The 12,500-nt window shown below is 47.8% G+C and overlaps 1 protein-coding gene across 2 annotated transcripts in view; it reads left to right on the top strand.

Annotated features, from left to right (window-relative positions):
- plxnb3 (plexin B3) overlaps positions 1-12,500 on the top strand; it is a 63,261-nt gene that overhangs the window by 28,500 nt on the left and 22,261 nt on the right. The gene's annotated exons all lie outside the window — the stretch shown is intronic.

Genomic DNA, 12,500 nt, shown 5'->3' with positions numbered 1-12,500 from the left:
ACTTTAAAACGCGCTGGGAGGGGGAATCGAACCCTGATCCGCTGAACCTCCACAACCACAAACTCACACACTTCATCTGTGACCTCGAGCGTCATAAACGTGGAACTGACCACCGAGGGGCCCGGAGGAGGACGGGACCTCGTTATCATTCAGTTAAAAAATCTGTAGTTTGGATTTGTTTTTTCTCTCTGAGTCAGAACTTCAGAGTGAAAACCATAACGACTAACTTTTCAACCTTTAAAATATATATATGTGTATAGCTTCTGTACAGTTTATTTTAAATCACTTAGCTGTTACTACAACTTATAAAAAACAAAATATTTTATTTGTATTTTTCTACTCTTTTTTTGCTATTGCTATTCTATTTTATACATAATTTAAACTTTTTTGTAGAAGCTGACTCAGGGAGAAACACACAAAAATTCCAATGTACCTGTACTGTCCTGTACCTGTGCAAATGGTAATAAATATCTATTCTATTCTATTCTAAAAACCGTTTAGATGCTTTAAACTTCTTTTGTTATGCTGTTAAATTCTCTTTTGTGTTTCATTTTAAGGCTGTAACACAAAGTTAGAGTTGTTTAAAGTTGTCACAAAACCAAAATTATAGACTTTGATGTGATTCCAGCAAAAAAAAGGAACGATATCGATACTTGTTTGATACCACGGCAACAAAAATAGAAGTCCTATACACCAAATATTGTCATTTATTGTTTTCAAGGCAAACTCCTGCACTCTGTCAGAAACATTAGCAGTGTTGGGATTTATGTTTTGGACTCAAGTGGAAACCTCCGGTGTTTAAACATGAAGCCGATGCTTGAAGTTTGAAATCCTGCAGTTCCTGGAGTGTCCACTAGAGGCTGGCTGCAGAAGCACAGGAAGTCACATACACACCCATTCTAAAAAGCCTGTTTTTACAGCAGAGATTAACATGTTTACAGCCTGGTTCAAAAAAACAAATAGGTGTGATTAGCTCATGTCCTGGAGACGGAGCTGTGTGTGAGTTTGTCATGTCATGTCGTGATGATGTCATCACCTCCTCCATCAGGACCAGCTCAGACCAGACTGATGGGACAGGAAGTGGCCAGGTCAAGATCAGACCAGACCACTTCCTGTCCCATCAGTCTGGTCTGAGCTGGTCTTATGGACTGGAACTTTGTGTCCGAACATGGATCAGGTCCAGATCTAGGATCAGGAAGGCGCAGTCTGATGGTGGTGGCTTCGGCTGGTAGTCAGGAAGGCGCAGTCTGATGGTGGTGGCTTCGGCTGGTAGTCAGGAAGGCGCAGTCTGATGGTGGTGGCTTCGGCTGGTGGTTGGGACGGCGCAGTCTGATGGCGGTTGGGACAGTGCAGTCTGATGGCGGTCGGGACGGCGCAGTCTGATGGCGGTTTGGACAGTGCAGTCTGATGGCGGTTGGGACGGCGCAGTCTGATGGCGCTTGGGACAGTGCAGTCCGGTGGCGGTTGGGACAGTGCAGTCCGATGGCGGTTGGGACAGTGCAGTCCGATGGCGGTTGGGACAGTGCAGTCCGATGGCGGTTGGGACAGTGCAGTCTGATGGTGGTTGGGACGGCGCAGTCCGGTGGCGGTTGGGACGGCGCAGTCTGATGGAGGTTGGGACGGCGCAGTCTGATGGCGGTTGGGACGGCGCAGTCAGATGGCGGTTGGGACGGCGCAGTCAGATGGAGGTTGGGACGGCGCAGTCTGATGGCGGTTGGGACGGCGCAGTCAGATGGAGGTTGGGACGGCGCAGTCAGATGGAGGTTGGGACGGCGCAGTCTGATGGCAGTTGGGACGGCGCAGTCAGATGGCGGTTGGGACGGCGCAGTCTGATGGCGGTTGGGACGGCGCAGTCAGATGGAGGTTGGGACGGCGCAGTCTGATGGAGGTTGGGACGGCGCAGTCAGATGGAGGTTGGGACGGCGCAGTCCGGTGGCGGTTGGGACGGCGCAGTATGTTATTTGTTGACGCTCTGATTCTGTTGAACGACACAGAGCATCGATATGAAGGCAGATATTCTCATTATTGTTGGACTTCATTCGCTTCTTGCAACGGTTTTACGTCATGCCCCCCCCCCCTCTTCTCCCCTCCGGTCCGACAGGGATAGCCCCCCCCCTGTGAGGTTCATGTGTGAACAACCGGATCAGGAGGATTTCAGGGTCAGTCCGTCTGAAACTGTGTTTGTGTGAAAACGTCTTCAGAGCGGAGGAGAGGATCCTCCCTGTTTCTCTTTCTGCTGTCAGACAGTCTGCTGATTCAACTTCATCCCCCCCCACTCCCCCCCCCCCTCCTCCTCTGTTACAGCTCCCCTACCACCCCCATCCCTCTGTTATTACATCCCTCCCCCTCTGTTATTACCCCCCTCCTTCAAAGTCTTGTTTTAATCTGTAAAATTCGGCTCATAAACACTTTGAGGCTCGTTCACGCCTGTTAAACTGCTCAGAGAAACACACGCGCACACACACACACACACACACACACACACACACACACACACAGGCTAGATCTGTTTTAATACAAGAGGACCCCCCCCCCCCCTCCTCCTCCTCCTCCTCCTCCTCGTCTCCACCCTGCCGCAGAAACATTCATTTCTTCTTCTCTGGTTTTTTTCTGAAGATGTCTTCATCGTGTCGTCTTCGTCTCGTCTTCACGCCTGAGTCCTGGCGACAGCAGGTTTTTGTTTTTTTTGGGGTTGACTTCCTGTTTGACGGGTGTTTTCTCGTCCTCATCCAGCTGTTTTTCTTTGTGTTTGTTGTCATGACGACGGAGTCAGAACCCCCTACCAGATAAAAAGTGTGATAAAAAGACCAAGGACGTAAATCTGAGTCAAAGAGAAAAAAACGTTTCAAATGAGACTCAACAGTTTGAACAAAACAATTAATGATTCAAATTAAAACAGAATCATTTCAGAGCTTTGATCTGGGTCCAGGTCCAGTCTGGTCCTGATCTTGGTCCCTCTGAGACCCTGTGAGACCCTGTGAGACCCTGTGAGAGCTGCAGACTGATATAAATGTTTGATTTGATCGGTCATCAATGTTTCGGCCTGAGGGACACACCTGGTCCTGGATCAGGTCCAAGAGGAGTTAATGACCCGAGGGTGAGACTGTGACCTGAGGGGGCGTGTCCCTGTGGACCAGATCCAGGACCAGGTGTGTCCCTCAGGCCGGGGGGGGGGGGGGGGGGGGGGGGTGTTGGGTGGTCAGTGCAGCTGCTCTCTGATTGGTTAAATCACTCATCAGTTTGTGAACCAAAGTGTTGTGTGTGTGTGTGTGTGTGTGTGTGTGTGTGTGTGTGTGTGTGTGTGTGTGTGTGTGTGTGTGTGTGTGTGTGTGTGTGTGTGTGTGTGTGTGTGTGTGTGTGTGTGTGTGTGTGTGTGTGTGTGTGTGTGTGTGTGTGTGTGTGTGTGTGTGTGTGTGTGTGGACAGGTTGGTTCAGCTGACGGAGGTAAACATGTTCATGTTTGTTTGTTTGTGACGTCATAGACCAACTTGGAGTGAACGTTACGATTACGTCACAGCAGTTGCGTTCGCTTTGTGGTGGCAGAAAAACAGCGACTTGAGAGAAACCCGGTGAAGCTGTGTGTGTGTGTGTGTGTGTGTGTGTGTGTGTGTGTGTGTGTGTGTGTCCTGGGTTTCATGCAGTAACATTTACAGTCTGTAGAACAATTAGACGGACTAATGAGGAATAACTGTAGCTCCACTTAACTGTACACGGAGACACAGTGAGTGTTAATTCTGCAAACTGGAGAGGAGGCTAAAGAGATAATGTATTCACACACACACACACACACACACACACACACACACACCTGCCTGACAGACAGACAGAGGGAGAGTGTGTGTAGGTGTGTTGGGGGATGTGTGATCCTGTAAAGGTGATGGCCGTTAATGATATCAATGCTAATTCCATCACTCTGTGTGTGTGTGTGTGTGTGTGTGTGTGTGTGTGTTTGTGTGTGTGTGTTTGAGTATCAAAGTCTTGTAGTCATTAATATTTAATATTGCAGTGATCAGTATTCAGTTTGTAGAGGTTTAGTTCAGATCAGAGGACGATGCAGAAAAATACTCACAGTATGTGAAGTTACTTTATGATGACATCATCATACCTTTAAGATGTTAGAGAGAGAATCTGAATCGTTCCGGACGCGCGATACGATAGACTTTATTTTCCCCTTGGAGAAATTTGTCTTGGACTCACAGTGCTGCCAAACATTCAGCTGCTTCCAATCGAATCAATAAATAAACAGACTTTGGTTTGACAGACCTGGTTGTGGACGGACTTGGATGTTTGAGGACTTGGATGTTTGAGGACTTGGTTGTGGACAGACTTGTTTGTTTGAGGACTTGGATGTGGACAGACTTGTTTGTTTGAGGACTTGGTTGTGGATGGACTTGGATGTTTGAGGACTTGGTTGTGGACAGACTTGTTTGTTTGAGGACTTGGATGTGGACAGACTTGTTTGTTTGAGGACTTGGTTGTGGATGGACTTGGATGTTTGAGGATTTGGTTGTGGACAGACTTGTTTGTTTGAGGACTTGGTTGTGGATGGACTTGGATGTTTGAGGACTTGGATGTGGACAGACTTGTTTGTTTGAGGACTTGGTTGTGGATGGACTTGGATGTTTGAGGACTTGGTTGTGGACAGACTTGTTTGTTTGAGGACTTGGTTGTGGATGGACTTGGATGTTTGAGGACTTGGTTGTGGACAGACTTGTTTGTTTGAGGACTTGGTTGTGGATGGACTTGGATGTTTGAGGACTTGGATGTGGACAGACTTGTTTGTTTGAGGACTTGGTTGTGGATGGACTTGGATGTTTGAGGACTTGGTTGTGGACAGACTTGTTTGTTTGAGGACTTTGTTGTGGACAGACTTTGGTTTGACCGACTTAGTTGTGGATGGACTTGGATGTTTGAGGACTTGGTTGTGGACAGACTTGTTTGTTTGAGGACTTGGTTGTGGATGGACTTGGATGTTTGAGGACTTGGTTGTGGACAGACTTGTTTGTTTGAGGACTTGGTTGTGGACAGACTTGGATGTTTAAGGACTTGGTTGTGGACAGACTTGTTTGTTTGAGGACTTTGTTGTGGATGGACTTGGATGTTTGAGGACTTGGATGTGGACAGACTTGTTTGTTTGAGGACTTGGTTGTGGATGGACTTGGATGTTTGAGGACTTGGTTGTGGACAGACTTGTTTGTTTGAGGACTTGGTTGTGGATGGACTTGGATGTTTGAGGACTTGGTTGTGGACAGACTTGTTTGTTTGAGGACTTTGTTGTGGACAGACTTTGGTTTGACCGACTTAGTTGTGGATGGACTTGGATGTTTGAGGACTTGGTTGTGGACAGACTTGTTTGTTTGAGGACTTGGTTGTGGATGGACTTGGATGTTTGAGGACTTGGATGTGGACAGACTTGTTTGTTTGAGGACTTGGTTGTGGATGGACTTGGATGTTTGAGGACTTGGTTGTGGACAGACTTGTTTGTTTGAGGACTTGGTTGTGGACAGACTTGTTTGTTTGAGGACTTGGTTGTGGATGGACTTGGATGTTTGAGGACTTGGTTGTGGACAGACTTGTTTGTTTGAGGACTTGGTTGTGGATGGACTTGGATGTTTGAGGACTTGGATGTTTGAGGACTTGGTTGTGGACAGACTTGTTTGTTTGAGGACTTGCTTGTGGACAGACTTGTTTGTTTGAGGACTTTGTTGTGGACAGACTTTGGTTTGACCGACCTGGTTGTGGATGGACTTGGATGTTTGAGGACTTGGATGTTTGAGGACTTGGTTGTGGACAGACTTGTTTGTTTGAGGACTTGGTTGTGGACAGACTTGTTTGTTTGAGGACTTGGTTGTGGATGGACTTGGATGTTTGAGGACTTGGTTGTGGACAGACTTGTTTGTTTGAGGACTTGGTTGTGGACGGACTTGGATGTTTGAGGACTTGGTTGTGGACAGACTTGTTTGTTTGAGGACTTGGTTGTGGACGGACTTGGATGATTGAGGACTTGGATGATTGAGGATTTGGTTGTGGACAGACTTGTTTGTTTGAGGACTTGGTTGTGGACGGACTTGTATGTTTGAGGACTTGGTTGTGGACGGACTTGGATGTTTGAGGACTTGGTTGTGGACAGACTTGTTTGTTTGAGGACTTGGTTGTGGACGGACTTGTATGTTTGAGGACTTGGTTGTGGATGGACTTGGATGTTTGAGGACTTGGATGTTTGAGGACTTGGTTGTGGACGGACTTGGATGTTTGAGGACTTGGTTGTGGACAGACTTGGATGTTTGAGGACTTGGTTGTGGACAGACTTGGATGTTTGAGGACTTGGATGATTGAGGACTTGGTTGTGGACGGACCTGTATGTTTGAGGACTTGGATGTTTGAGGACTTGGTTGTGGACGGACTTGGATGTTTGAGGACTTGGTTGTGGACAGACTTGGATGTTTAAGGACTTGGTTGTGGACAGACTCTTTTTAATGTCCAGTTTAAATGTGACTCTATTGCTCTGTAAACTCTGTTACTGCATGTGTAAAATGTTGTACTGTCCCTTTAAGAGTCCAGGCTCTGCAAACTCTCATTGAATCTGTAAAATGTTGTACTGTCCCTTTAAGAGTTTCAGGTCAGTGTGTAGATCGTCCACGTACGAGGACGCTGGTTTTGTTTCGTCCCTGCAGGCGATCAGGGCTTAATCTGCTCTGTGATCGGCTGTTATTCCTGTATTATTCACATCTTGTGTTGAGGATTAAAGTGAGAATTCTGTGATTCTTCTTCTTTTGATCTGATCAGCTGTCACTCTGTTTACATCACAAACAGTTTTAATCCAGATTAAGTCTCAGGGACGGGAATAGCAGCTGCACGTCATCCATACAACAAACGTCTTTATGCGATGTTTGTGTGTCGGCTCGGTTTAAACTCTGAGAGAAAAGGGGACTTAAATCCATTCAGCTCAGATCACAATCACAGAAACAAACTGACACACACTCCTGCAGATTAACACACACACACACACACATGTGGCTGTGTGTGTCACACAGGGACAGTCCGATAATCTGAGGATCTGAGCTCGTTTCGGATGTTTCTGGAGAGTCTGTGGGGTCTGACTATTTCCTGGAAGTCATCCCTGATCCCTGATCAAATTATTTTATATGGACTTGGTACTGGTCCTAGCTATCAGGTCATCAGACTGGGACCTGGTACTGGGCCTAGCTATCAGGTCATCAGACTGGGACCTGGTACTGGGCCTAGCTAACAGGTCATCAGACTGGGACCTGGTACTGGTCCTAGCTATCAGGTCATCAGACTGGGACCTGGTACTGGGCCTAGCTATCAGGTCATCAGACTGGGACCTGGTACTGGGCCTAGCTATCAGGTCATCAGACTGGGACCTGGTACTGGTCTTAGCTATCAGGTCATCAGACTGGGACCTGGTACTGGTCCTAGCTATCAGGTCATCAGACTGGGACCTGGTACTGGGCCTAGCTATCAGGTCATCAGACTGGGACCTGGTACTGGGCCTAGCTATCAGGTCATCAGACTGGGACCTGGTACTGGGCCTAGCTAACAGGTCATCAGACTGGGACCTGGTACTGGTCCTAGCTATCAGGTCATCAGACTGGGACCTGGTACTGGTCCTAGCTATCAGGTCATCAGACTGGTAACTTTCTGACTTTGTAACTTTCTTCCTCGTTTTGATATGACATCACGTCCCGTCCACCAATCAGAACAAACAGCTGAACTTCTACCTCTTCTGTGTCCTCATCTAACCCCCGCTGCAGCCACGCCCCTCCGTCCCCATGGTAACACTGTGAACAATTAAAGATGGGGTGTTTGTGTTTCAAACAGCTCGTTGTGACCCCTGCGGCAACAAGCTGTGTCACCATGGCGACAAATTGACTTCCTGTCGGGGAATACGAGGATGAATATGACAAAGAACAAAAAAAGAACAACACATTTTTGGGGTCTTCTTCTTCCCCTCTACTGACAACATCTATACACACACACACGCACACACACACACACACGCACACACACACACACACACACACACACACACACACACACACACACACACAGACACGTGTGTCGGATGCTGTCGTCTCTTTGAAGAGTGAGAGTGTGAGAGTCAGCAGCAAACCACAGAGATAATGTGGGGGGAGTTGTGTGTGTGTGTGTGTGTGTGTATGTGTGTGTGTGTGTGTGTGTGTGTGTGTGTGTGTGTGTGTGTGTGCCTGAGGTGAGGCAGCATGTAATCATCACCTCGACGTGTTGAAAGCAGCCTGTCCCTGATTTACATACGGGGGTGGGGGGTGGGGGGGTGTGGGGGGGTTTGTGGGGAGATGAAGTACAAACTGCTTCCTTAACAAAGTAAACTGCTGACTGTTTCACACCTGCAGCATCACCGCTGTTGCCATGGATACCTGCAGGTTCATACACCCTGGTTTCAAACTGGTTCACCTGGCGGCCCATGAGTGAGCAGAGAGCTGCAGGTGTGACGGTCCTGATGGTGTGGAGATGTTCAGGTGTGAAGCTGCAGCGTTCAGTTTGACATCCTCACCGCTGATTTCCCAACTCAGGACTGTGCGCTCACAGGTGTGAACAGGTGTTTCCAGGTGTTAACAGTAATAAACTGAAGTCTCTTAGAACAATAAAGCTCACAGTGAGACAGATTATTAGTCTGATATTTACAGGAACAAATCTCCAAAAGGCCCCAACAGCACAAACACAGGCCCAGAGGTCAAAGGTCAGGGACTCAATTAGCTGAAGCAGCTCCCAACTGTCACTCAAAGAGGCCACGCCCCCTAATTCTACATCATTTTAAGCCTTAGTATGATGTAAATAAAGTTGTCATGAAGAGAGAAAATGAGCTCTAGAGACACAAACTTTTTATTCCTGCTGTAAAGTTAGACATTTTAACATAGAGCTCTATGGGGACTGACTCACTGCAGGAGACAGACTCTAGTGGACACTGGAGGAACTGCAGCTGTAAAGTTAGACATTTTAACATAGAGCTCTATGGGGACTGACTCACTGCAGGAGACAGACTCTAGTGGACACTGGAGGAACTGCAGCTGTAAAGTTAGACATTTTAACATAGAGCTCTATGAGGACTGACTCACTGCAGGAGACAGACTCTAGTGGACACTGGAGGAACTGCAGCTGTAAAGTTAGACATTTTAACATAGAGCTCTATGGGGACTGACTCACTGCAGGAGACAGTCTCTAGTGGACACTGGAGGAACTGCAGATTATTTTAGCCTTTGATTCTTTAAAAAAAAACAGACGGTCAATCAGACACAAAGACAGAGAGACAGATGATTTGAATTCAGCAGATCAAACCTAAACTGTATTTTCTCCCTGAGTCTTTTCCCTCATTTTTAACTTTAACGCTCCATCGCCTCCAGCTCTCTATATACCCCCTTCCTCGTTCATACCCCCTCTTTTCCCCCACCCTTTCTCTCTCTCTCTCTCTCTCTCTCTCTCTCCTTCTGTCATCCTAGCTCTTCCTTCTTCTGTCCTTCTCATAACCTCTCTCTCTTTCTTCAACTTTAAACTCTCATTTTACTTCATGACAGCCTGCAACTCTCTCTCTCTCTCTCTCACTCTCTCACTCTCTCACTCTCTCTCTTTCTCTCCCTCTCTCTATCTGTCTCCCCTTCTCTCTTCAGTTCTATGAATTATATATGAACCCCCCCTTCCATGCTGAAGGAGGAAGTTATTATCATACAGACACACAGTCAGTGTGAGGATGTTCAGTATTACCATGGAAATGTTGAAGCGTGTGTGTGTGTGTGTGTGTGTGTGTGTGTGTGTGTGTGTGTGTGTGTCCTGAGGCCTCTCTGGGTGTATCCCAGCATGCACTGGGGCATGTTAAACAGAGTTTCAGTCTGAACTAACACGCAGCAGGAGGGAGGGCGGACCGAGCGAGCCTGAGTGGAGAGAGAGAGAGAGTGATGAATGGTGTTTTGTTTGAGAGGATCATGAGTGTGTTGTTAATGTGGTTGAGCTGTGAGCGCCCCCTACAGGCTGCATGTTTATTGCAACACATGATAAATGATACTACATGACAATATTAGTATTAGTGACACAGTGTGACCAACTAGTAAAGTTTGTCCAGAGGGGGGCGCTGCAGGAGGAGCATGTACAGTCTGTCCTGAGGGGGGCGCTGCAGGAGGAGCATGTACAGTCTGTCCTGAGGGGGGCGCTGCAGGAGGAGCATGTACAGTCTGTCCTGAGGGGGGCGCTGCAGGAGGAGCATGTACAGTCTGTCCTGAGGGGGGCGCTGCAGGAGGAGCATGTACAGTCTGTCCTGAGGGGGGCGCTGCAGGAAGGAGCATGTACAGTCTGTCCTGAAGGGGACGCTGCAGGAGGAGTTAGTACAGTCTGTCCTGAAGGGAGCGCTGCAGGAGGAGTTAGTACAGTCTGTCCTGAAGGGGGCGCTGCAGGAGGAGCATGTACAGTCTGTCCTGAAGGGGGCGCTGCAGGAAGGAGCATGTACAGTCTGTCCTGAAGGGGGCGCTGCAGGAAGGAGCATGTACAGTCTGTCCTGAGGGGGGTGCTGCAGGAAGGAGCATGTACAGTCTGTCCTGAGGGGGGTGCTGCAGGAGGAGTTAGTACAGTCTGTCCTGAAGGGGGCGCTGCAGGAAGGAGCATGTACAGTCTGTCCTGAGGGGGGCGCTGCAGGAGGAGTTAGTACAGTCTGTCCTGAAGGGGGCGCTGCAGGAGGAGTTAGTACAGTCTGTCCTGAAGGGGGCGCTGCAGGAGGAGTTAGTACAGTCTGTCCTGAAGGGGGCGCTGCAGGAGGAGTTAGTACAGTCTGTCCTGAAGGGGGCGCTGCAGGAGGAGTTAGTATTGTCTGTCCTGAGGGGGGCGCTGCAGGAGGAGTTAGTACAGTCTGTCCTGAAGGGGGCGCTGCAGGAGGAGTTAGTACAGTCTGTCCTGAAGGGGGCGCTGCAGGAGGAGTTAGTACAGTCTGTCCTGAAGGGGGCGCTGCAGGAGGAGTTAGTACAGTCTGTCCTGAAGGGGGCGCTGCAGGAGGAGTTAGTACTGTCTGTCCTGAGGGGGGCGCTGCAGGAGGAGTTAGTACAGTCTGTCCTGAAGGGGGCGCTGCAGGAGGAGTTAGTACAGTCTGTCCTGAGGGGGGCGCTGCAGGAGGAGTTAGTATTGTCTGTCCTGAGGGGGGCGCTGCAGGAGGAGTTAGTACAGTCTGTCCTGAAGGGGGCGCTGCAGGAGGAGTTAGTACAGTCTGTCCTGAGGGGGGCGCTGCAGGAAGGAGCATGTACAATCTGTCCTGAAGGGGGCGCTGCAGAGTCTTGCACGGGGTGTATCCTCTGCAGAGCTGAAAGAAAAAAACGGAGTCCGTCTCCAAACCGTCAGGAAACCACCCGAGGTTTGAGCCTTTCACTGCGTTGCCGTGGAAACGGATGTGTTGCCATGGTGATGTTACTACAGGCGACTACAGTTTTGACCGTCAGATGAAAAGTGTGAAGCAGAAAATATTTTATGAATAACTTCAGAGAGAGCCGGGCGAGAGAGAGCCGAGAGGAGAAAGGCAGCAGAAAAGCTGCACCTGCTCAGGTGTGTCACATGAATCATGAGGGTCCCCGGACTCTAATCTCAAACTGTCACAGACCAGGGGGTTAAACACAGTCCAGGTTTCTCACTGTGAAGAGGATTTTGATCACACAGGAATAACAAACACTCATTTTAGATGTTTCAGAGACTCTGAACTCCTCCACGGATCAGTGAAGACAGAATCAGACTTCTGGTGACCTCTGATGGTTTTAATTTAAGAACTCCTCCTCGTTCTGTTACCTCTTGAGGTTTTCTTGTTTTTTTTACTTTTGTTTTTATTGATGATAAGGTGAACAAAATGAAATGAAACAAGAATATATAGACATGACAACTAAAGCGAGAACAAATAAACAAAGACAAAAAATAAATAAAATAAAAATAAATAAAACAGACAAAATAGCAAAACATAAGCAAAGATAAAGAGCAACAATACAGACAAAATACATTGAAATGAGATGAAAGACAAGCAATGATTTTTATGTTCAGGTAGTGTGTTAGAAAGGTGTGAAATGTGTTCGTGGCAGCGTGATGCATTAAAGTGTGGAACTTAGTGGGGAGTAGCGAGAACACAAACAAAAATATAAATAAATTAAAAACAAATTAAAAATTAGTTAGAGAAAAACGACATGCAGCAAAGAGCCGAGGGATTTGAACTCAAAGCGGCTGCGATGAGGACTGTAGCCTCTGTACATGGGGTGACACAGAACCTCTGCTGAGAGTCGGCAGTATACGCTGCAGTATTTATCAGAGATATGACACTAAAACTTTCCAGTGATCAGAAAACAATTCCACCTCTAAAACTTCAAAATAAATGATCTGTAAATACAGGGTGTGAATATGACTTTGACATCATTATTATAAATATAATGAGGCGTCTCCACACTTCATCCACGTGAGGAGACGGTCTGGAGCCGTTACCATGACGAGGA

This window comes from Labrus mixtus, chromosome 15 (assembly GCF_963584025.1).
Source record: "Labrus mixtus chromosome 15, fLabMix1.1, whole genome shotgun sequence".
In the NCBI taxonomy this organism is placed as follows: Eukaryota; Metazoa; Chordata; class Actinopteri; order Labriformes; family Labridae; genus Labrus; species Labrus mixtus.
The sequence above is the reverse complement of the archived record's forward strand: the minus strand, read 5'-3'. Positions and strand labels throughout refer to the sequence as shown.